The sequence below is a fragment of the Tamandua tetradactyla genome, chromosome 10 (genome assembly GCF_023851605.1).
Source record: "Tamandua tetradactyla isolate mTamTet1 chromosome 10, mTamTet1.pri, whole genome shotgun sequence".
NCBI classification, from domain to species: domain Eukaryota; kingdom Metazoa; phylum Chordata; class Mammalia; order Pilosa; family Myrmecophagidae; genus Tamandua; species Tamandua tetradactyla.
Window position 1 is genome coordinate 55,198,051 of NC_135336.1, and position 22,861 is coordinate 55,220,911.

Below are 22,861 nucleotides of genomic sequence, written 5' to 3' on the forward strand. Positions count from 1 at the left end.
ATGTAAGTACAATCATTCCATCTCAGTAGAAATTCTTTCTGTCCCTAATCAGAAAGACTGCTGTAGCAACTGCCTCTTCTCTTTTCTGCACCATCCTTTTCTCTCTTCCTTTTTCTTTTTCTCCTTCACCAAAAAAGGATTGCACTTTAAAGTTTAACTACCTGGTTTAAATCTTCACTCGGCAAATTAATAGCTGTGAGGACTTGTACAAGTTAGTGAAACATTCATTTTTTTCCAGTTTCCCCACCTCCTTAAAGCAGAAGAAAATAATAATACATGGATTATTATTAATCCTGTAATTTAGGACTTGGATGATTAAATGATTTTTTTCTGTAAATTCATAGGAGAAATTTTAAGTGTTGCCAATGCTTTCACTATTATTTTACAACACACAAAGTATTTATGACATTTCCTATAATAAAAAATGTATACATAAGCTTCTTCATGTTTCTGCTTCTCTTTAGAGAAAAAAAAAATCTTCTCAAAGCAATTCTCTTGTATGACCATCACATTCTATTGCATTGCAACTCCATTCTTGCAATTGTAAAGAAGAAAATTCTTGCAGTCATTTTTGAATCATTTATTTCTCCCAGATCCCATATTTGGTCCATCAGAAATTCCTACCGGCTCTGTATTTGATGTTTAAGACTGCAATTCCTCCCATTCAATTACCTTGAATCCATTGCATTCAGGTTTTTTCTGCTGCTATTCCAACCAACAAAATAGTTTATTCAAGGCTGCCAGGAGCCATATGTTGATACATTCTATGACAACTTTTTTATGTTATCATCTTATTTGACCTAAGATGAATTTCACAAATGTAGTCAATCTTTAAAAACAAAAAAATAAGAAATATTCTCTTGCTTCTTAAAACATCACTGAATTTTTTAAATATCCTGGAAGCTGGCATTTTTTTCTCTTCTTGGCTAGTTTTCTTTCAACTTTGTAACCTCTAAATACAGACGCCACTAGGGTTCACTTCCAAACCTCTTTTATAGTTATATGTATTCATCCTTCTAGCTGCAGTAGAAAGTTTTATTACTTTCAAATTTCTATCTTCAGTTCAGTCTCCAGACAAGTTTTCAACTTCCTGTGTTGTATTCTTTTGGGTATTTAAGAAGAAATTCAAATATAGGGTGTCTAAAACCCAACTCGACTTTCCCTTCCTTATTCCCCAAAATCTGTTCCTGCCACAATTCTATTGGAGCCATCACTGAATTCTCTCTTTCATATTCTACATTAGGTCCATGAGCAAATGCTGAAGCCTCTAAATTAAAATATGTTCATAATTAAACCATTTTTTCTAACAACGACAGTAAACACTGCTAAACAAGCTATTACTGTCTGTGGATTCTTTAGGTAGCCTCGTTTCTAGTATCTTTGCTCCCCTCAATGCCCACTTAAGATTTTTCATAACAGGCAGCATAAAGGAACACTCCTCACAAAAGTCTGTAGTGTGTTCACTTCCTCAGAACATATGGTAACATTAGAATGATTCAGAGATGATTAGCATGGCCTTTGCACATGGATGACGCATGCAAATTTGTAAAGCATTCCATATGTTTGCACCAATACAAGATGTTAATAATGGAGGGGTGGCATATGGGATTTCTGCATTTTTTGCATGATTATTCTGTAAGCCCACATCTTCTCTAATAAAAAAAAGTCTATAGCAATCCAAACAAGGCCTGTGATCTAGCCCACAGTTATATCTCTGACCTCACCTTCCACTATTCTGTCCCTTGCTCTATCTTTCCCAGTATGCTGCTTTACTTTGGTCTCCTTTATGTTTCTTAAACTTGCCAAGAGAGTTCTGCCTCAGGGTTTAGCATTTGGAATCTCCACTGCCTAGAATACTATTCTTCCACATATAAGCCTGTCTCACTCCTTCAGCATTTTCACATATTTGCTCAATCATCTAACTAGTTCAGAAATCTCTAAAAAATAGTAGGCTCTATTTTCCCCACTTTATCTTCATCTTCTCTCTCTTTATTTGCTTCATAGCACTTATTACCCTTTGGTATTACATGTTTATTGTCTATGCATTAACTAATGTAAACTTCAAGATAGCAGAAGCTTTTTTTGTTTTTCATTTTGTAAAATATTATAGTTTAAATGTCTAAATAAGAAAAGGTCAGATGTGCAAAAATATAAATAGAAGTAATAAATGAACAGTAGTCTCATCTTAATCTCTCAAATTCAATAAACCATAATAATAATTAATAAATTACTAAATAATACATTAATAAATAAATAGAGCATCCTTGATTTTAAAAGAGCATAAATTAAAAGTGTAAATTTTAAAAATTAAGATAGGAGAAGGAGAAGTGGAAGATAATTGTGGTAGACAGAATAATTACCTCCCCGTGATCTCCCCAAAGAAGTCCACATCCTAATTCTTGGAACTGGTGAATGTGTTACCTTAGATGACAAAATAGACTTTGCAGGTGCAATTAAAGTTCAAGACTTTGATGTGGCTCTATTATTTTGGATTATGCAGGTGGGCCTGAACTAATCACATGAGCCCTTCAAAGTGGAGAACCTTTTCTGGCTGTGGTCACAGAGAGATTTGACAATGGAAGAAGGGTTAGGAAGTTCCTTTTAGGATGGAAGAAGGATATGAGGAATGAAGGAGGCATCTAGAAGCTGGAAAAAGCAACAAGGCCATTGCTCGTCTTAAGGCTCCAGAAAGGAATGCAGCCTTGTAGTCATTTTGATTTTAGCCAGTGAGAGCATGTGGGATTCTGACCTACAGAAATGGAGGATAATAAATGTGTGCTATTCTAAACCATTAAGTTTAGGGTAATTTGTTATGCTGCAGTGGAAAACTATTGCAAAAGCATAGGATAAAACCACTGGCAAAATGATCACTGAAGTGGGTAAAATCATATGAATAAACAGAAATTATGCTGAGAATAAAAATATAGTAATATCTCTGTTAAACAAAATCTTAGCCACAAATATAAAGAAATCCATAGAATAATTAGAGTGTTTTCAAACTTGTATGAAAATGTATTTGAAAATCCACCCACAATTCTTGATTTTCTAATAAATATGAATGTTAATGTTGTTACTGATAGAAATTGAACATTGAAATAGACATATAAGCATGGGAAATGTGTGAAATCATTAAAGTGTCCATGCCCTCCAAACGCAGACACCTAAGAGCAGTCCACAAAGGCTTCCAACATGAATATTTTCTGATATTCAAAGATGTGATATATTAGATATTAAAAATGAAAATTTATTTCCACTAGAGATACACATTTATAAAAGAGCAAAACAAATCAGAGATCAATATATGTGAATGAAGCGAAAAAAATAAACTTTAATATATTTCAAAAAATTAGGAAATGGAATCAACAACACTCTAAAATAAAAGATGTCTTGCCGAAGTAAGAGCTATATAAAGAGGAAAAGTTTTTCATGAATAAGAATACTAAATATTGCCCACATTAATAGGAAAAAGAAGAAAAAATATGTAACATGCTGCAAAGTTCTTTTAAAGAAAATTTTACATCCTTATTAGGATAAGAAAGAAAAAAAGTTCTTTAATATGGCTAGTATGAGTTCTCTTGATGAGGCAAAAAATCCACAATAAATGTAAATATTTAAAAAGCTTTCTTCCTGCAAATGGCAGTATTCTAGAGTTTTCCCTTCCAGTCAGAAACAAGAAATCAGTATTAAATATTATATCACTTATTAATGATATGGAGTTAGGCAATGCAATTAGAAAAGGGAAGACATCAGTAATTTAAAATTTGGAAACCATCTAAATTTTCATAATTTGAATGTAATATTTTTCCACAATGGAAACCTCCCCAAATCAGTTGAAAGGTGCTTGGAAAAAAAATAAGGTATTGGCTTATAAAAGTAATTCCTTGAATCAGTAAGTAGTCTATGTAGATACAATATCAAGCTAGAAATATAGCTGAGAAAAAGATCACATTTAAAACAGAAAAAAAAATTGGATGAATATACTTAAATATAAACTTTACATGAAAAGGGATGAAAATTTGTAAAGAGAAGATTAAATATTTCTTAAGCATATAAAGAAGACTTTTAAACTACAGAACCTGTTCTGGGTAAGGAGAACATAATATTTTAAGATACCAGTTCTTTCTAAATTAATGCATACATAAAATGGAATTTATAAAACAGCAAAGCTTTATTTGGGGAACTTAGCAAAGCTATTCTAAAGCTTTCGAGAGAATTAAGCCTTGTACAGTAGGAAAAAAACCTTTTAAAATAATGGTTTTCTACTCTCAACATTAATATTATTAATAAAATATTTTGGCACTGGTTAAGAAACTTCAAAAAATATATAATAAAGATGAGAAAATGCATACATAGACCCAACTAAGTGAATTTAGAAATTTGATAAATAAGATATTTTAAGCATTGGAGAAAAGAAGCAATTCAAGTATTCAATTTAAAAAAATGGGCTATCACATAGGAGTACTTCTAGGGAAGATGGCAGATTAGGGAACTCCAGGACTTAGTTCTTCCACCAAAACAACTAATAAACAGGCAAGAAGTCTCCACAACAGTTATTTGAAACTCCAGTGCCCAATATCCATTCTTGTGGCAGGGACAGAGCCCCATCCCTGCCTAGTGGCTAGTAACAGAAAAGGATGTAAAAATACTTCTCCCTCAAAACAAGTTGGGCTCAGCAGCTCACTGGTCACAACTGTTTGGGGGATGGGGGTGGGGGGGATGTCTATGCATGCATAAGGCACTTTTATAATTTTTTTATATTTACAGATATCTCCTGCTTATTCTGTTTCTCTAAAGAACCCTAGATAACACATCTTTCATAACTGTTTTTCCCTTTTAGTTTATCCAATATTAGTCTAGCCACCCAAGCTCTCTTTTGGCTACTACTTGCATGGTGTGTTTTCCTCATCCTTTCAGCTCGACTTATTTGTATCTTTGACTTCAAGGTGATTGTTTTGCAGACAGCGGAAGCTGGATCATGGTTTTAAACCCATTCTGCCAATATCGGCCTTTGACTGGGGAGTTTAATCTATTTACATTTAAAGTCACTACTAATAATACCAGACTTTATTTTGCCAATGTGATATTTATTTTTAAATCTTTTTCATTCCTCAATTCTTATGTTTATGCTTAATTTTATATTTATTTGATGTTTTCTGTTGTACCATATTGATTGCCTTATAATTTTTATTTGGATATATTGTTCATCTATTTTCTTATGTTTAAGATGAGCTTAAAATTTAACATCATATATATATATATATAAAACATCCCATTTATATAAATATATAAAACATTCATATTTGATTTGATACTAGCTTACTTCTGTAGCATGCACACATATGTTTTCTATATCTTTCTGTCCATCCACCTATTTTGTACTTCTCACCAACTACAGCTTTGTATATTGTACATCCAAAACCATAAATTTATCATTACTTAATATGCTTTTGCATTTTAGCACCTGTAAGAAGTAAGAAATTGAGTTATATGCCATCAATATAGTACAATAATACTGGCATTCAAAATTACCAAAATGGATACCTCTACCCGAATCTTTTTATTTCTTTATGCCACTTCAATCCACTGTCTTGTATCCTTTCCTTTCAGTCTGAATAACTCTGCACCCAATAAAATAGAATATACATTCTTCTTGAGTGTTCATGGCTCAATCCCCAGGACACACCATATGTTGGAACATAAAACAAGTCTTGCTAAGTTCAAAAATATTGAAAACACATAGCGCAAATTCTCTGACCATATGACAATGAAGCTAGAAATCAGTAACAAAGGGAGAAAGGCAAAATTCACAAATATATGGAAACTAAACCACAGGCTCTTAAACAACCAATGGGTTAAACAGGAAATCAAAAACAAAATTAGGTAATATCTTGAAGCAAATGACAATGAAAATACAGCATACCAAAACTTATGGGAGGCAGTGAAACCAGAGCTGAGAGGAAATCTATAGCTTTAAATACTTACAATTAAAAAGAAGAAAGACTTCAAATCAGAGACCTCACCTTAAAACTGGGAGAACTAGAAAAACAAAGGCAAACTGAACCCAAAGCCAGGAAAAGGAAAGAAATAAAAAGATTAGATGGAGATAAATGGAATAGAAAACAAAAAACAACAATAAAAAAATAGAAAATCAACAAATTCAAAAGCTGTGACCTTGAAAAGATCAATAAAATCACAAGCATTTAGCCAGACTGACAAAGAAAAAAAACAGAAAGGAGACAAATAATGAAAATCCCAAATGAAAAGGGGAACATTACTGCTCAGCCTCCTGAAATGAAAAAGGGCTACAAATGAATGCCATGAACAAGTCTATGGCAAAAATTAGATAACCTAGATGAAGTGGTCAAATCCATAGAAACACATGAATTCCCTATATTGAGATAAAGATCTTAAAAACCAATTGCTAGTATAGAAATTGAATGAGTAATAAAACCCTCCCAATGAAGAAAAATCCAAGACAAGATGGCATCACAAAAGAATTCTATGAAACATTCCAAGGGGACTTAATTTCAATTCTACTCAAACTCTTCCAAAAATCTGAAGAGGATAGAACACTCCCAAATTCAATCTATGAGGCCGTCACACTTATATCAAAGACAGATAGAGATACTGCAAGATAAGAAAGCTGTCGACCAATATCTCTTATGAATATGTATGAAAAGTTCTCAACAAGAAACCAAATCTAACAGAATATTAAAGGAAATATATACCACGATCAACTAGGATTTATCCCAGTTATAGAAAGTTGATTCAGCATAAGAAAATCAATCAATGTAATGCACCACATTAACAATATAAAAGAGGAAAACACACATGATCATCTCACTTGATACAGAAAGGGCATGTGACAAAATAGAACATCATTTCTAGATAAAAAGCACTTACTGCTCCAAAAATAGAGGGAAACTTCCTCAACATGATAGAGGGCAAAACGGAAAAGTCTACAACTAAAATCCTACTTAATAGTGAAAGACTGAAGTTTTCCCTCTAATATCTGGAACAAGACAAGGATGCCCACTGTCACTGTTATTCTAAATTTTACAGGAAGTTCTTGCCAGATCAATTAGGCAAGAAAAAGCAACAAAAATCCTTCAAATTAGAATGAAAGAAGTACAACTTTCCCTATCTGCAGATGATACAATCCAATATACAAATAACACTGAAAACTCCACAATGATGCTCCAAGAGTTGATAAATGAATTCAGCAACATGGCAGAGTATATGATCAATACCCCCAAATCAATAATGTTTCTATACACAAGCAGTGAACAATAAGAAGAAACTAAGAAAAAATTCCACTCTCAATACCAACTAAAATAATCCAATGTCTAGAAAAAAATCTAACCAAGGATGTAAAGGACTTGTACACCATCCTTTACATGTACCAAAAATTGCTAAAAGAAATTTAAGAAGATCTGAATAAATGAAAGGATAGTCCATGTTCATGGATTGGAAGATTAAATATCACTTGGATGTCAATTCTGCACAAAGACATTTATAGATTCAATGCATTGCCAATCAAAATTCCAGCAACCTTCTTTGCAGAGATGGAAAAGTCAATCATCAAATTGGCATGAAATATTAAGAGGTCTGAATAGCTAAGATCATCTTGAAAAAGAAGAATGAACTTGTAGAATTCACCAAGTTTTAAAACTTATTATTACTACACAGGAATCAAAACAGCATATTTTTTATCTATATTTATAGACCAACAAAATTGAATTGAGAGCTCAAAAATCAACCCTCACATTTATGGTCAACTGTATTTGACAAGGTGGAAAAGACCACTCAATTAAGAAAAAATATTCTCTTCAACAAATAGTGCTGAGAAAACTGGATATCCATTTACCAAAAAAAAAAGAAAAAAAGAAAAAAAAAAGTAGAACACTTAGCTCACATTATAAATAAAAATAAACTCAAAATGGATCAAAGACCTAAATACAAAAACTAGAATTGTCAAACTCCTATCAGAAAATGTAGGGAAACATCATCAAGCGCTTGTCTTAGACAATGGTTTCTTAGACTTTACACCTAAAGAGCAAGTCACAAAAGAAAAAAATAGTTAAGGAGGACCTCATCAAAATTACAAACTTTTGTTCCACAAAGGCTTTATCATGAACATAAAAAGACAATATACAAAATGGGAGAAAATATAAACCACATATCCAAAAAAGGCTTAATATCCAGTATATATAAAGAAATCCTTCTACTTAACAACAAAAATAAATAACCCAATTTAAAAATGTGCAAACATCTTAAACAGACATCTCTTAAAAAAAGATGCACATGAAAAAAATGTTTAATATCATAAGCCATCAGGGAGTGGCAAATCACAACCACAAGATACCATTTCACACCCATTAGAATGGCTGTTATTAAAAATGGAAAGAAAAAATAAGTATTGGGGAGGAGGCAGAGAAATTAGAACAGTCATTCATGGCAATGTAAAAATGTTGCAGCCACTGTGGAAGACCACTTGGTGGTTTCTCAGGAAGCTAAGTATAGAACTACCATATGACCTGTAAAATCTCCATACAATAATTAAAAACAGAGACTTAGAACAGATATTTGCACACCTATGTTCATTACAGCATTATTCACAATTGCTAAAATTGGAAGCAGCCCAACCAACGAATGGATAAATAATATGTGTATATATATACAGTGGAATATTATTCAGCTATGAAAAGAATGAAGCCCTGATGCATACAATAACATGTATGAAGACGTCATATTGAGTGAAATAAGCCTGACACAGACAAAAAATGACAAATACTGTATAATCCCACTGCTTTGAAGCAATTAGAATAATCAAACTCATAAAGCCATAGTTTAGAACATAGATTACCAGGGGACGGGTGTGGGCATAGGGAATGGGAAGTTAAGGCTTAAAATGTACAGGATTCCTATTTGGGATGATGGGAATGTTTTGGTAATGGATGGTGATTTGGGTAGCATAACATTGTAAGTGCAATTAACAGCACTGAACTGTATATCTGAATATGGTTAAAAGGGGAAATGTTAGATTGTGTATTTGCTAACAGTAAAATTAAAAAACAAACATGGAACTCCACTACACAGACAGTGAACACTGAGTTAACCATAGACTCTAATTAGTTGTACACTTATAAAAGTATGCTATTGTAACACATGTTCCATATTAATGCAAGATGGTGGTGGTGGGGCTATATATGGGAATCCTGTATTTTATGCATGATTGTTCTATAAACCTACAATTTTCCTAATTTAAAAAATATTTAAAAGTTGTTAGGACAATTAGTCTTTGGCAACCTGGAAAAAAGAAATTGATTCTAACCTCAGAGTTTTCATAATAATAAAAAGAGATATGTCTAAGATGAAAAGTAATCCATACAAGTACTATAAAAAAAAAACCCTCAGATAATGTACTAAGTTGAATAATGTCCCTACAAAATTCATGTCCACCCTCAACTACAATGTGAACTTATTTGGAAATAGGGTCTTTGTAGATGTGATTACTTAACATAATGTATTGGATTAATGTGACCCCTAAATCCAACAATTTATAATCCTTATAAGCAGGTCATGTTAATACACTGAGAGACACCCAGGGAAAACGTTATTTGAGAACAGAAACAGACACTGGAGTCATGTGTCTGTAAGCCACGACCAATCATTTGGCTGGCAAACTCCAAAAATGTATGAGAAGCATGGAACAGATTCTCCTTCAGAGACTCCATAAAGATACAACCTTGCTGACACTTTGATTTCATACTTCCATACTTCAGAGCTATCTAAGTCATCTAGTTTGTGGCACTTTGTTAGAGCAGCACCAGGAATCTGATGTAGGTGTTTTTTATTATTTACTTGGAAGAGTTTGTGGTCTTGCCAAAGATTAAAAATATATATACATTCATAAAGTTAAGAATTATTGTTTGATTTAATTAAAAAATTTTAATTAAATATCTTCTTCAAGGGAAAATATTATTAATAAGTGTGCTGGTTTGAAAGGAAGTATGCCCCCTAGAAAAGCTGTGTTTTGGTCAAAATCCCATTTCATAAGAGTACAATGGTCTCTGTTCAATACTGTATGTTTGAAACTGTGATCAGATCATCTCCCTGGATGATGTGATTTAGTCAAGAGTGGTTATTAAACTGGATTAGGTGACGACATGTCTCCCCCAATTTGGGTGGGTCTTAATTGGTTTACTGGAGTCCTATAAAAGAGGAAACATTTTGGAGAAAGTGACTCAGAGAGAGCAGAGAATGCTGCAGCACCATGAAGCAGAGAGTCCACCAGCCAGCAACTTTTGGAGATGAAGAAGGAAAACACCTCCCAGGGAGCCTCATGAAACTGGAAGCCAGGAGAGAAAGCTAGCAGATGATGCCATGTGCACCTTGTGCCCTTCCAGCTGAGAGAGAAGCCCTGACTGTGTTCGCCATGTGCCTTCTCACTTGAGAGAGAAACCCTGAACTTAAACAGCCTTCTCTAACCAAGGTATCTTTCCCTGGTTGCCTTTGATTGGACATTTCTATAGACTTGTTGTAATTGGGACATTTTCTCAGCCTTAGAACTGTAAACTAGAAACTCATTAAATTCCTCTTTTTAAGAGCCATTCCATTTCTGGTATATTGCATTCCAGCAGCTAGCAAACTAGAATGATAAATCAAACCATTTTTATTAGCCAAAAGATAATTTATTGTATAAATTAATCATAATGTATTCAACCACTTCCTTATTGATGGACATTTAATATTGTTTTCAAGATTTTTTTACTGTAATTTTTGGTCAAAATAAAGTAAATCTCTTGGTCAAAATAAAGTAGAACTCTGCTTTGACCTGGATGGCCTTCATTCCCCAACAGGCCAATGTGCCTTGTTTACATGACAGGAGGAGGGTCCCAAAAGATTGAGTGAAAGTCCACAAGCCCTGGTGTGGTCCATGTTCAGAACTGGCAAACTATTATTTCTGCCATAGCTGATTGGCCAAATAAAATCAAAATAGAGTCCAGATTCAAGGAAAGGAAAATTAGACTCTACAATCTAATGAAAATATCTGTAGTTACATTGCAAAGTATTTTGTTACAGTAAGGAGTAAAATATTTGAACAAGAGATAGAGACTTGCCAGAAGAAATTGCTTGATGGTGAAGTATATGAACCAGAGAATGGCCTCATAAAAGAAATAGCCTCTGCTTTGACTGATGCATCAATCAGATCATTTCTACATGTGACTTCATGTAGCCTTTTTTGTGGAAAACATTTTTACTGCTATAGCAGAATTTACTTTCAAGACATCTAAATGAATATAAGGACCGTTTCAAAGTTTACACCTTCACAGATGAGAAATTCTCATGGTTTTCATAGTGTTCCTTATCCATGAACCACAAAAAAAGGTACAGCAAGCAAGAGTGTAAATATTGACAAGTTTTAGAAAAGGCAAGGACAGAAAGTCCTAATGAGGTAGATAAGTTTGGCTAAAAGGCAAAAGAAATGTTTTCTCTGTTTCATATCGGAAAAGCAATAATATGCTGTGATAACTGCTTTCCTTTAAAACCTTGTTGATATGACCTATCTACAATAGAGGGAAAAAAATGGAAGATTAAGGGTTTGCCTTGGCTTGTCACTGAGCAAAAATGAGATTTTGTCAAAGAGGGAATAACTGAAAAACAATTGTGAGGTGTTTTCTATCTGTGTGCTTTGAAAGTAGTCAAAGTGCAATATAAGTTATTGTTCCATGGCTAGGAGGAAGAAGCAACACTCCCTCTACATGTTGTTACCTCTGTCATAAAGAGGGGTTTGTGTTTTGGACTATAGAAATGTCAATGCAGTTATGTGTAAATTACCACAGAAAGATAAGCTACTAAGACCAAAGAGAAGCATCTATGACCACAGCAGCTGATACTATTCAATATAAATATTCGGGCATATTCTTTGCCTCTGTACTCCAGAATAAGCTCTAATAGGCAACTAAATGGTGGTTGTTCCCAATAATTAACCTGAATATTCCTAGAGCAACCCCTATCTCATGAGACCATCAGGTAAAGATTTACTTTAAGCAAGGCTTCCAAATCCTAAATCACTGAAAATTATTTATATGAGGAAGTGAAAACTTCTGTAATCATTTGTGACTAAGGACTTGGATACCATCCTGAATTAAATGTAATAGGGGATTAGCCCTTTATCCCTTTTTCAGTATCCATTGTTGACAATTGCCAATCATGCCAAGAAGATAAAGATTCCTGAAATTGCAGTTGACCTGGTACTTTGAGGATTACCCTCAGTCAGGAAGAAGATAGGCAACGCTGTCCTACAGAGTTATTCTGTCCTAAATTACACATGAGGATGAATATAAACACAATAGCTCTTTGCAAGGCTTGAGGCCCCTGTAAGCTAAAAATGAAATTAAATTATGAACTGCCTTTAAATGCCAACATTAAGGAGGAGATTAGTAGAACGCCACTCATACACTGAATAAAGAATGCAATGTCAAGAACAAATATTATATGATCTCACTTATATGAAAGAATTAGAATATGCAAATTTATAGTAAAAAACTGGTTACCAGAAGCTGGGGTGTTGGTAGAAAATGGGGAGTTAATGCTTAGTTGATAAAAAGTTTCTGTTTGGGATGGTGGGAAAGTTTTTATAATGTGTGGTGGTGATGGCAACACAACACTATGATGGCAATTGCCACTGCTGAATTCTACATTTGATAGTGGTTAAAGGAAGAAAATTTAGGACATATATATGTTACCAGAATAAAAACTGAAAAGAAAATTACAAGAAATAATGGAATATCTAGGAAAGACAGATTCATACAATATTCAACTGATAATTTGAGAAAATAAAAATAAACTTTCAGTGTAACCTTGGAGAAGTCTGATCCAAGAACACTAGGAAACTTAATATGAAAACAAACATGAGAATAGATCACCAGGATTTATTGGTATGGAAAATAAGGTAGTGTATAATGTTACTATCTAAAAATACTGGATTTCATAAAACCGTGTTAGTCAATCAGTATCAATGAGAAAAGAAAGCAATTTTATAACAATTACTGTATACATATCTGGCATAAACCCATGTTTCTTTATTGAGATGTATGCTCTTTCCTGCTTCTGTATGGAAATGCTATTGGGGACATTTGAGAGGTTTTAGCAGAGTTTAACCTTATCTTAACCAGACAGATATATTGAATAATTATGAATGTATTTGGCATTGAGAACAAAATGGTTGGTAGAAAAGAAAAGGATCTCTTTTTGTATTGAGGTTTTGGACAGTACATTGTGAGACAATATGTCAGTTAAATAAGAATCATTCAGCATTCCTTATAAGGAATAAATACTAAATATAATCGTTCTAGATTATATTTCTAGGGTATAATAGACAGCATACTATGACAGTTTGAAGCTATATGTACTCTAGAAAGATACGTTCTTAAATCTAATCAATTCCTGTGGCTGTAAATCCATTGTAGGTAGTACCTTTTGATGAGTCTATTTCAGTTAAGATGTGGCCCACCTCATTCATGATGGTATTTAATCCTGTTACTGGAGTCCTTTTAAATGAAATGAATATAGAGAAAGAAAGCCACAGGAGCAAGAAGCTGAAAAACTGGGAAGAGAAGGGAGAGACCAGAAGATGCTGCTATGTGACTTGCCATCTGGAAGAGTAGCCAGGAATTACTAAAAGCTGGTCTTCAGGGAGAAATCATGACCATAATGATCGCTTAATTTGGACATTCTCATAGCCTCCAGTTTTAAGTTAATAAATTCCTATTATTTAAATCTAACCCATTCCATGGTATCTGCTTTCAGCAGCCTAGGAGACTAAAATGGATTTTGGTACCAGAAGAGTAGGGTGCAGCTATTGCAAATACCATAAAAGCAGAAACAGCTTTGGAATTAGGTAATGGGTAGAGGCTGTAAAATTGTGCAGTGCTTAATAGAAAAGGTCTAGATTGCTTTGAAGAGATGGCTGGTAGAAATGTAGATGTTAAAGTTACTTCCAGTGAGGTCTTGGACAGAAATGATGAATGTATCATCAGAAATTAGAAGAAAGGAGATTTCTGATTTAAAGTGGCATATAACATGACACTTTGATTTCTGAGATCACTTCAGAAGCAGAATTTGAGGGTGAGGAAATTGGATATTTAGCCAAAGAAATTTCAAAGCTAAATGTGAAAAATGAAGTCCAATTTCTCCTTGCAGTTTACAGTAAAGTGTAAGAGGAAAGGGATAAGCTGAGACTTGAGTTCCCAGGCAGAAAGTAACCAAAAATTGATAGTTTGGAACTTTTAGAACTTCTGGAAAGTAAATTACCCAGAGAATAGGGCTTCATATGAGGGTTTAATTGAACATGGAACCAGGCTGCCATTTCAGTGCAAGTAATGCTTGGAAATTCAATTGTCCAGAAAGGATGGGTGGAACATTGTTTAAACCTGATGGTTTAGAACCCTGTGAACCTCATGCAAAACCAACATTGTTTTAATATGATGGTTTGGAACCCTGTGAACCCATGCAAAACCAACAAGTTTTCTTGAGAGATCTGTATGAAAAGAACCAGCGCAAGCCTTTACTAGAAAGGACAGATTGAAAGAAAAATGACTTCAAATGCAGAACCATGGAAGCTGAGGTCTGGACCAAAGACATGTTATCAGACCAGGAGAGCAAGTCCACTCCTGGATAGAAAGGGTAGGAATGCCCCAGCACTTGGTGAGAATGGGTCTTCCACTCAGTTGTTCAGGAAAAGTCCTGCTGCCCCTATCTCAGAGAGGGTAGAGCATATTCATGGGGATTATGGAGAATCTGGCTCTCACCTCAATGTCTTACAGGTTAAAGCCTTCACCCCAGTGTTTGGGGAGGAGATGGCTGTTGTGTAATACTTGGAAAGCATGGACTACTGCTCCATTTAGTCCTCCATTTAGAGGACAGAACTTTATTCTATAGATGACTCTGAAGATCTTGAAATCTAATGGAATATGCCCTTCAGGGCATCAGAATTGTTTGGGACCTATTACCCCTGTTTTTCTTCCAATTTCTCCTTATGGGAATAGTAATATTTATCCTTTGCCTGTTTCTCCTTTGTATTTTGGAAGCAAATGATTTGCTCTCTAGGTTCAGAGGTCTACACATGGAGTTATCTGAATGGCCCAGCTATGTTCAGCATTAACACAGTCAACTACAGTTATGTAACTATAGTCATAGTAAATTGAGTCCTTTAGTAAATCCTGGCTGCTGGGACCCAACAAAAGTGGCAGGGAGTACCCTTCTAAGGAAAAAGCACTACTATGGCAGTAATAGTTTAACAACCAGTTCTCCACAACAAAATGCATAAAAATGAAACTAAACAAAACTAATTTGTTAATTTCCAAAGTATAAAAATTTCCACCATGGCCATTTTTAAACTAGCAATGGGATGTCACTGAAAGTGAAGTTGGGAAAAAAAAAAACACTATAAGGTCTTGTAAGGTGGCTTCAGAACCGCAAAAGTATCTGTTATAGCAGTTATAGATTCATCATGATAGATTCACTGACTATCCTGATTGCTGAAAGTGCTTGTCACATACATGTGTTCAAAAAATACTTATTAAATTAATAGATATCTCAAATGAGCTGCACTAATTTATGAGCCAGTTTTATTATATTTAGAGTAGTTTATTCACTTTTGAATTTTATACTCTAATGAGGATATAGACAAATTGGAGAATGTATCAGAGGATATTGATAAGAATGCCGATGCATAGTAATAGTATATCATAACAGGAATATCTGAAAAAATGATAAAGTTTGCTTATTGAAGTGGGAACTTATAGACCACAGGATAACTGCCTTCAAATATTTTGGAAGGATTGTTTCTTGAAAGAGAGATTTGATTTTCCTATGTATAGCTTTGAGTAGAAACAGAAAAGGATAGATTATAGGGAGACATTATTTAGCTCACTATAAAGATCTTTTTCAATGATTTAAACCTTCTAAAGACAGACTAAAATGCCAAGGCAATTAAATAATCCATTATCATTAGTTCAGGGGAAGGGAGGAAATTTGTTGAAAATTTTGTCCTGGATGTACGACTGCCTAATAGCAGATTAGATTGCATGGCATCAAATTCTCTGACGTCTTTACTTTTTTTTTTTGTAAAAAAATCCTATATCAGAGACTTTCGGTCTCTGATACCCAAATAATTGCTATATGTTATTACAGAATCTCCCCATAGGTGAAATTATTCTCCACTCTTGCACAGATGAATGGCAAATTGTTTCCAATTCACAACTGAAAGTTGAGCTGCATAATTTGGTTAATGAGAAACCACATTCCAACTCATAAAACCAACAGTTAAAGAAAATGAGTATTTTATTTACATAACATGAATATAAAGCAAGCCTCATTTTAGTATTATTATGTAAAAGTATTATTTTTATAATAAAAACATTCTGTTTTAATATGACAATAGAGAAATAAAAATATATTTATGGGAAATGTGAAATGAGATATTTTTCCAAACCTCTCTAAATATTTTTATAGAGAGCAAGCATATCTGAGACCAAAACCTCTACGAGTTTCATATCCATTTTACTGTAAAACTGTTTCTTGATAAAGATATATATACATGTTCTTAGTTGATATAGTCTGGCATTTTTTTTTAATTTGCCATGTGAAAATATATTGGGTGATATAAATTGCATCCTTTTTATTGTTCACTAAAATAAAATAAGGTAATTGCACAAGTGTTAATATTTTTGAAAATGTTTTACCAGGTAAATATATGATAATTAAGCACTTCTTTGACAGGAACTAATTTTCTGGACAAGACATTTAGTATTTTAGGTTATCAGTGTTATCATCTGGAAAATGAGCAGATTGAACCCTAAAACTGTAAGATTGTCTCTATTTCTGTACTTCACATTCTCCCAAAAAAATTATTTCAATAGTTAAACATCATTTGAATGGTTATCATGTAAAAAGTTGTTAACTAGGCACTGGTTACACAGAAGAATAAAACCTGGGGGTATAGGGTTCAGTAAATAGGAACCATCACCTAAAATAATGGTACAATATACACTAACTTGTATGCAAGCTAAATGTGTAGTCAAGGGCAGAGTGATTAACCTCAAAAAGATGACATAAGAGAATGTTTGTACAGGGGAGGGGAAAGTTCAGCAAGTCTATCAGGTGGCAAATAGATCTGAGGAAATCATGGAATAAAAAGTTCCACCACAAATTTGCCAGATTCATAGTCTTTTGTTGTGAAGAGAAAAATCTGAGTATTACTGAAATATAGTCGTATTAAAATTAGTTAGTTTTCATAACTTGCCCAGCTGAAGCCACTTGTCTAGCCCCAGTTTGTTTGACCTTTCAGCTTTACTAGAAACACTGTGAGCCACTCCTTTCTAGAAATATTCTCCTTCAGCCTCCATGTTCAGTCCATGTTTCTTCTTACCGGTCTGTCCTTTTGTCAGTTCTGCTGGGTCCTTTGTCAAGAAGACCACTGTAAGTCAGTGTATTTCTCAAATTTTTGTTTTAGGATCTCTACTTTAATATATTTCACTGCCTCCTTAGGTCATATTGTCCATATTCATGATTTCCTTTGCTGCCATGTGTATGAGGAATTAGACATCTATAGCCTAGATATGCTCTGTTAGATTTTCATTTTATCTCTCACATAGCCAACATTTTAACTTGTCATATGCTTCCCCACAAAGTGCTTGTCTTCATTTATTTCTTTAATCAGAAAACAGTGATACCATATTAGGTATCCAACCAGGCACCTGGACATCATTCATATACTTTCTTATAATCCTTATTTCCTATATGTTCAATTTCTTTCTTTCTTTTTTTTCACATTTAGGGCTCTCCATCACATGATCTAAGTCATCATATCCTCCGACTGTCAAAGAACATTACACGGATATATCAAGGTCATATCAATCATAGTCCCAATGAAATAGCTGAGAAAGTGCCATCTCTACCTCCTCACTTTTTCTTCTCATACATTTTCTACAGTGTGATTTTCTTTTAAGACATAAACCTACTCATGTCAATCACCAATGAAAATCCCTTTGATTGTTTTCCATTATCCTGAAAATAAAAATCAAATTTTTTCATGGCCTTTAAAACCCTGTATTTGGTGTTGTGTGTCTCTCTTTATTTAATGTCTCATTTGATACTCAAACTGTACACACTCCAGCCATTATGAATTGCTCTCCATTTCTTTTATATGTCATTTTTCCATCATATGTTTCATACATGCTGCTCCATTTACATGAAATGTGTAATCCTTACTTCTACTTCACTTTTGCTTCATCTTGCATACCAATATTGTGCTTCTGATCTCAACTTTCCCCAGCCAACCGTCCTCCCCAAACTATAATTCATCTGACCTTAATATATTTCACTTCACTTTGCAACACTTGGTACCTTTGTAATGTTTGATTTAATGATTCTGTTACTGCTAAGATATCTTCATTTAAACAAGCCTATAAAACTGAGTTGTATAAACAACTCAGGTATAATGTATAGAGTTTTTCAGCATGTTTGTTTTGTTCTATTAATAGTATGTGTGAATTGTACTATTAGGACATATGCAAAATATTTAGATTGTGACTCTATTCTTTGATAGTGGGAGTGATAAGAGAAAGAGCTTTGCAATTTTTTATTTTCAGGAAAATAAAAGCAGCAAAATTAGAATTTTAATATGTTAAGGGATTGCTACATTAAAGCTAAATTTTGAGGGTTGCTTGTTATAACAGTTTAATTCAGATTCATAGCAATGATGGAAAAACATTGCTGTCTGTAACAGCCTCCTAGTAGAAATTCAAATTTATGATGATATGTTTACTATGTATTTGTCTGTTTATTTAATTGATTAGAAAAGTTGTAGGCTAACAGAAAAATCATGCAGAAAATACAGAGTTCCCATATACCACCTCCACATGCAGAAACCTGTAGTTTTCCCTATTAACAACACTTTGATTTAGTGTGGCAACTTCGTTATAATTGATAAAAACAATATTGTTATAATTACGCTTTTAACAATCATTCATAGTTTACCTTAGGATTGACTGTCTGTGTTGTACATTACTATGTGGTTGTTTTTAATATTTTTTATTCTATAGTAACATATATGTAACCTTAAATTTCCCCTTTTAACTGCCCTCACAGATATGATTTAGTGGAGTTCGTTGCTTTCACGCTTGCTACCATCACCACCATCCATTTCCAAAACTTTTCCATCACCACAAACATAAGCTTTTTACCAACTTAACATTAACTCCTCGTTGTCCACCCTCACTCCAGTCCCTGTTAGCCAATATTCTAGGTTCTGCCTCTATGAATTTGCTTCTTCTACTTATTTCATATAAATGTAATCATACCATAATGGTTTGTTAATGTTGTCAGAATGCAATATATCAGAAATGGGTTGATTTTTATAAAGGGAGTTTATTGAGTTGCAAATTTGCGGTTCTATGGCCATAAAAATGTCAAAACTAAGGCATTCAGAGAAAGATAACTTGACTCAAAAAGAGCTGATGGGTCCAGAACACCTCTGTCAGCTGGGAAGGCATATGGCTGGCATCAGCTGGGGTCATTGGCTTCTGGTTTCGAATAACTTACCTGGGGGCATTTATCTTCAGCATCTCCAAATGTCTAGTTCTCCTGTTGGCTCTGTTGGCTCTGTCACTTCTGTTCTAGTTCCAAATTGTTTCCCCTTTTAAAGGACTCCAGTAAACTAATCAAGACACACCTTAAATGGGCAGGGTCACAGATCCATCTTATCAGAAGTCACACCGAAAATTGAGTGTATATCTCCATGGAAACAATCTTGTCAAAATTTCCCAATTTAAAATAAATTAATCAAAATTAAAGGACACAACTTTTCTGGGGGTACACAACACTTTCTAACAGCATGCATACATTTCTACTACCGTCTGGCCTATGTCACTCAACATGACATCTTCAAGGTTCATCCATGTTGTCACATGTTAAGATGATACGTTTTCCCCAGAAAACTGTCTTCAATTCAACAAAAGTTGGCCTGTTTAAGGTATGATATATAATACATACTGATCTAAAATTTGCATGTCCTCAGAGAATAATGAAGTAAAGAAATAAAGCATAAAAAATTGATGACTCAAAATGAAGAAAAACTTTTCATATGAAATAGTTTTTTAAAAATTGACAAGATATTTTATTTTTCAATTAACCAGAAGTTATAATTTTAAAATTCTCTTTTAAAAGGGATAAGCCTGATAATCATCCTCAAAAGAAAACAATGTTTGCAGTTTAAGCTACCTATATTAAATTGTTGAGATCAGTATTCAAATACATCATGTGGACACTGAACCCCTCCTGCTTTTTGGCTTTAAGTAATTAATATACCTTATGGAAATCCTAGATATGCTCTTAGAGAGCTTACTCTTAGACTAATTTTTGCAAAAAGAATATGTGAAACAATCTTCAGCTACTAAGTATTTAAATTTGAATAATGCCATATGCATAGCATCCTCTGTCACCTTTTACTCTTTTTAATTTATGCTTATTTTGTTTTCCTTATAAATATTGACGGTTTCATTGAAAGACAAAAGGGAAGGAAATGGAAAAAGGAAGGGAAGACATTTTATAAGAAATGGATACTATTATTGAAATATGCCAGATTATGGCATATCTGCCTTGGCATGGGAATTCAGATGGCAATGAATTATAACACAGGATGCTGAGCAGGATATCTTGGCATTTGAGTTAAAGATAATAAGAACATTACAGAACTAAAAATAGATGACAAAGCTTTCTATAACAGCATTTTCTAGACTTTCAAAATGAAAGGATTTTATTGGAAAAATGCTAAATCATGCTGAATTTGCATGTTAATGATATCCAAACCAACATAACCTGTAACAGTTCTTTATTTCAAGCATCTGTGAGAGCTTTGCCAATTAAGAAACAATAGGATATTTCTAGAACTCTAAATGCACTTTCAGATTATCATGAGAGATGTAGATGACCCTTCACTTCCCAGGTCTTCTCCCCCTCAACCAATTAAAAACAGCCCTATTTTCCTAAATCTTGGATAGACTCATGCATTATCAGGTTTGTATACTCCCTTTAACTCTGCTGTGCTCGGTATATACACATGTCCTTTATATGGCTTTGAGTTCTCTGCTTTTGAATTTGCGATCAACATATGTTTCAGGCATTTAATATTTCCAACATCCATTGTGCTATATAATCAGACTGCTGTGATTGAACAGTTTTAAAAACTAACAAGTTTTTCAGAGCTTTCAGGTAAATATGGTTGTTTCCTTGTAATTAATTATGCAATTTTGCTTTCTTCAACTTACACAGAGGGGAAAGGTGCTTATGAGAATCATTTACATTTTTTCAGAACACCTGGGGTAGGAGGAGTAATGAGGTCAGAACAGAAGGCTCTCGTTGCTTTTTTCTTGGCAAGGGCAATTAGAACTGATTGGAATAAAGCCCAGGGCAATATAGTCTGAGGAAAAATTGTCTATAGAAGTCAAGAAAGAAGATTACCATATTAAAAGTTTAGCCAGAAACATGAGATGGAAAATGGAGGTTCTCTGGTAGTGGTTCTAAACCAATAGAACTATGGCGGCATTAGAGATGTAATGTGCTTAGGTTTTCAATAATATGATCAATTTGCTTTAAGAAAATCTCCCTATCATAATTTTCTAAAAGCCCTTAATAATTCCATGTGCAAACACAGTTGTTTCTAAGATAATTTAATTGTCCGTTTGCTTGGCTTTAAATATAAAAGGTACCTATAAATCAATATTAGTCAAAGTACAGGAAGTAAAGATAATGGTTCATTTTAAAACATAGAGATTAAGCCAGGATAATACTTGAAATATCTTTGTAAAATGAGATTAATATACCTATATATTTCCTATGTCTTTTAAGGCATACATATTATATACAATTTCTCTTAACCCATAGGAATTCCATTTGGCTGGTTAGTGGTGCTTAAATTTACATTTTAAGTGACTAATTTTTGTTCCAGGGCAAGTTTGTAATGTGATAATCAGATGTACAAAAACGCTGGAAACTTTATAGTGATTAGTGCGCTTCCATGTATGAGTGCTCACTTTTTAAAGTATGAACCATAGTTAACTAGTGGTCTCAGCAGCAGTAAAACACTCACACTTTTTTAGTGGCTTAGTTGAAGTATATTTAAGATATTGATCACGATGTGTTAGTGATTTTGGGGGTGAATCAATTAGCCATGTTTTGTTGTTGGCATAACAAAACTGTTAAATGATTGTTGATTCCCCTTTTCAGCGAATTTGTATAATATTCTATAGGAACCCAGGGCAAGTCACTTGTCTAATAGTGACATCTACATAAGACTTGTAATAGCTAAAGTTAATTGAACTTTAAGGAATTGTTACCATTAAAGTCTGTATTCAAAGGCAAAAAAAAAAAAAAAAGATGAATCAAAGAAAAAATGTTCCATAATATCTACTACTAACCCAGGGATTTTATATTGAATTTTAAGTTCTCCTAAAATATATTCAATAAAATATATTGAATTCTCAGTACTCTTACTGAAGGGAAAGTGTCTTATCTATGATGAAATAGTGCAATGTTTGAGCAATTACAATAGATAACAGAATTTGTATGGATAATTCCTGGAATAAATTGCAAAATGTCCAAATTGCTTATCAAATATTTGTGACAATCCAATAGTAAAGAAAGCAATTTTGAAAGTAGAAAATAGTAATAATTGGTACCTAAGCTTAGCCCGCGAGAGCCATGATAAAATGCATCATAGGATACTGCTATGATAAATTCTCAGAAAGAAAATTAAATAGGACTGAAGATCTGGATCACCCAGTTTTTCATGTAT

General features: G+C 33.6%; 1 non-coding gene across 1 annotated transcript; it reads left to right on the forward strand.

Annotated features, from left to right (window-relative positions):
* The first annotated feature begins 1,458 nt into the window (after positions 1 to 1,458).
* Positions 1,459 to 1,565, forward strand: LOC143648981 (U6 spliceosomal RNA). The gene has a single exon (XR_013158871.1). It is a non-coding gene; the product is annotated as a U6 spliceosomal RNA (small nuclear RNA).
* Positions 1,566 to 22,861: the final 21,296 nt, after the last annotated feature.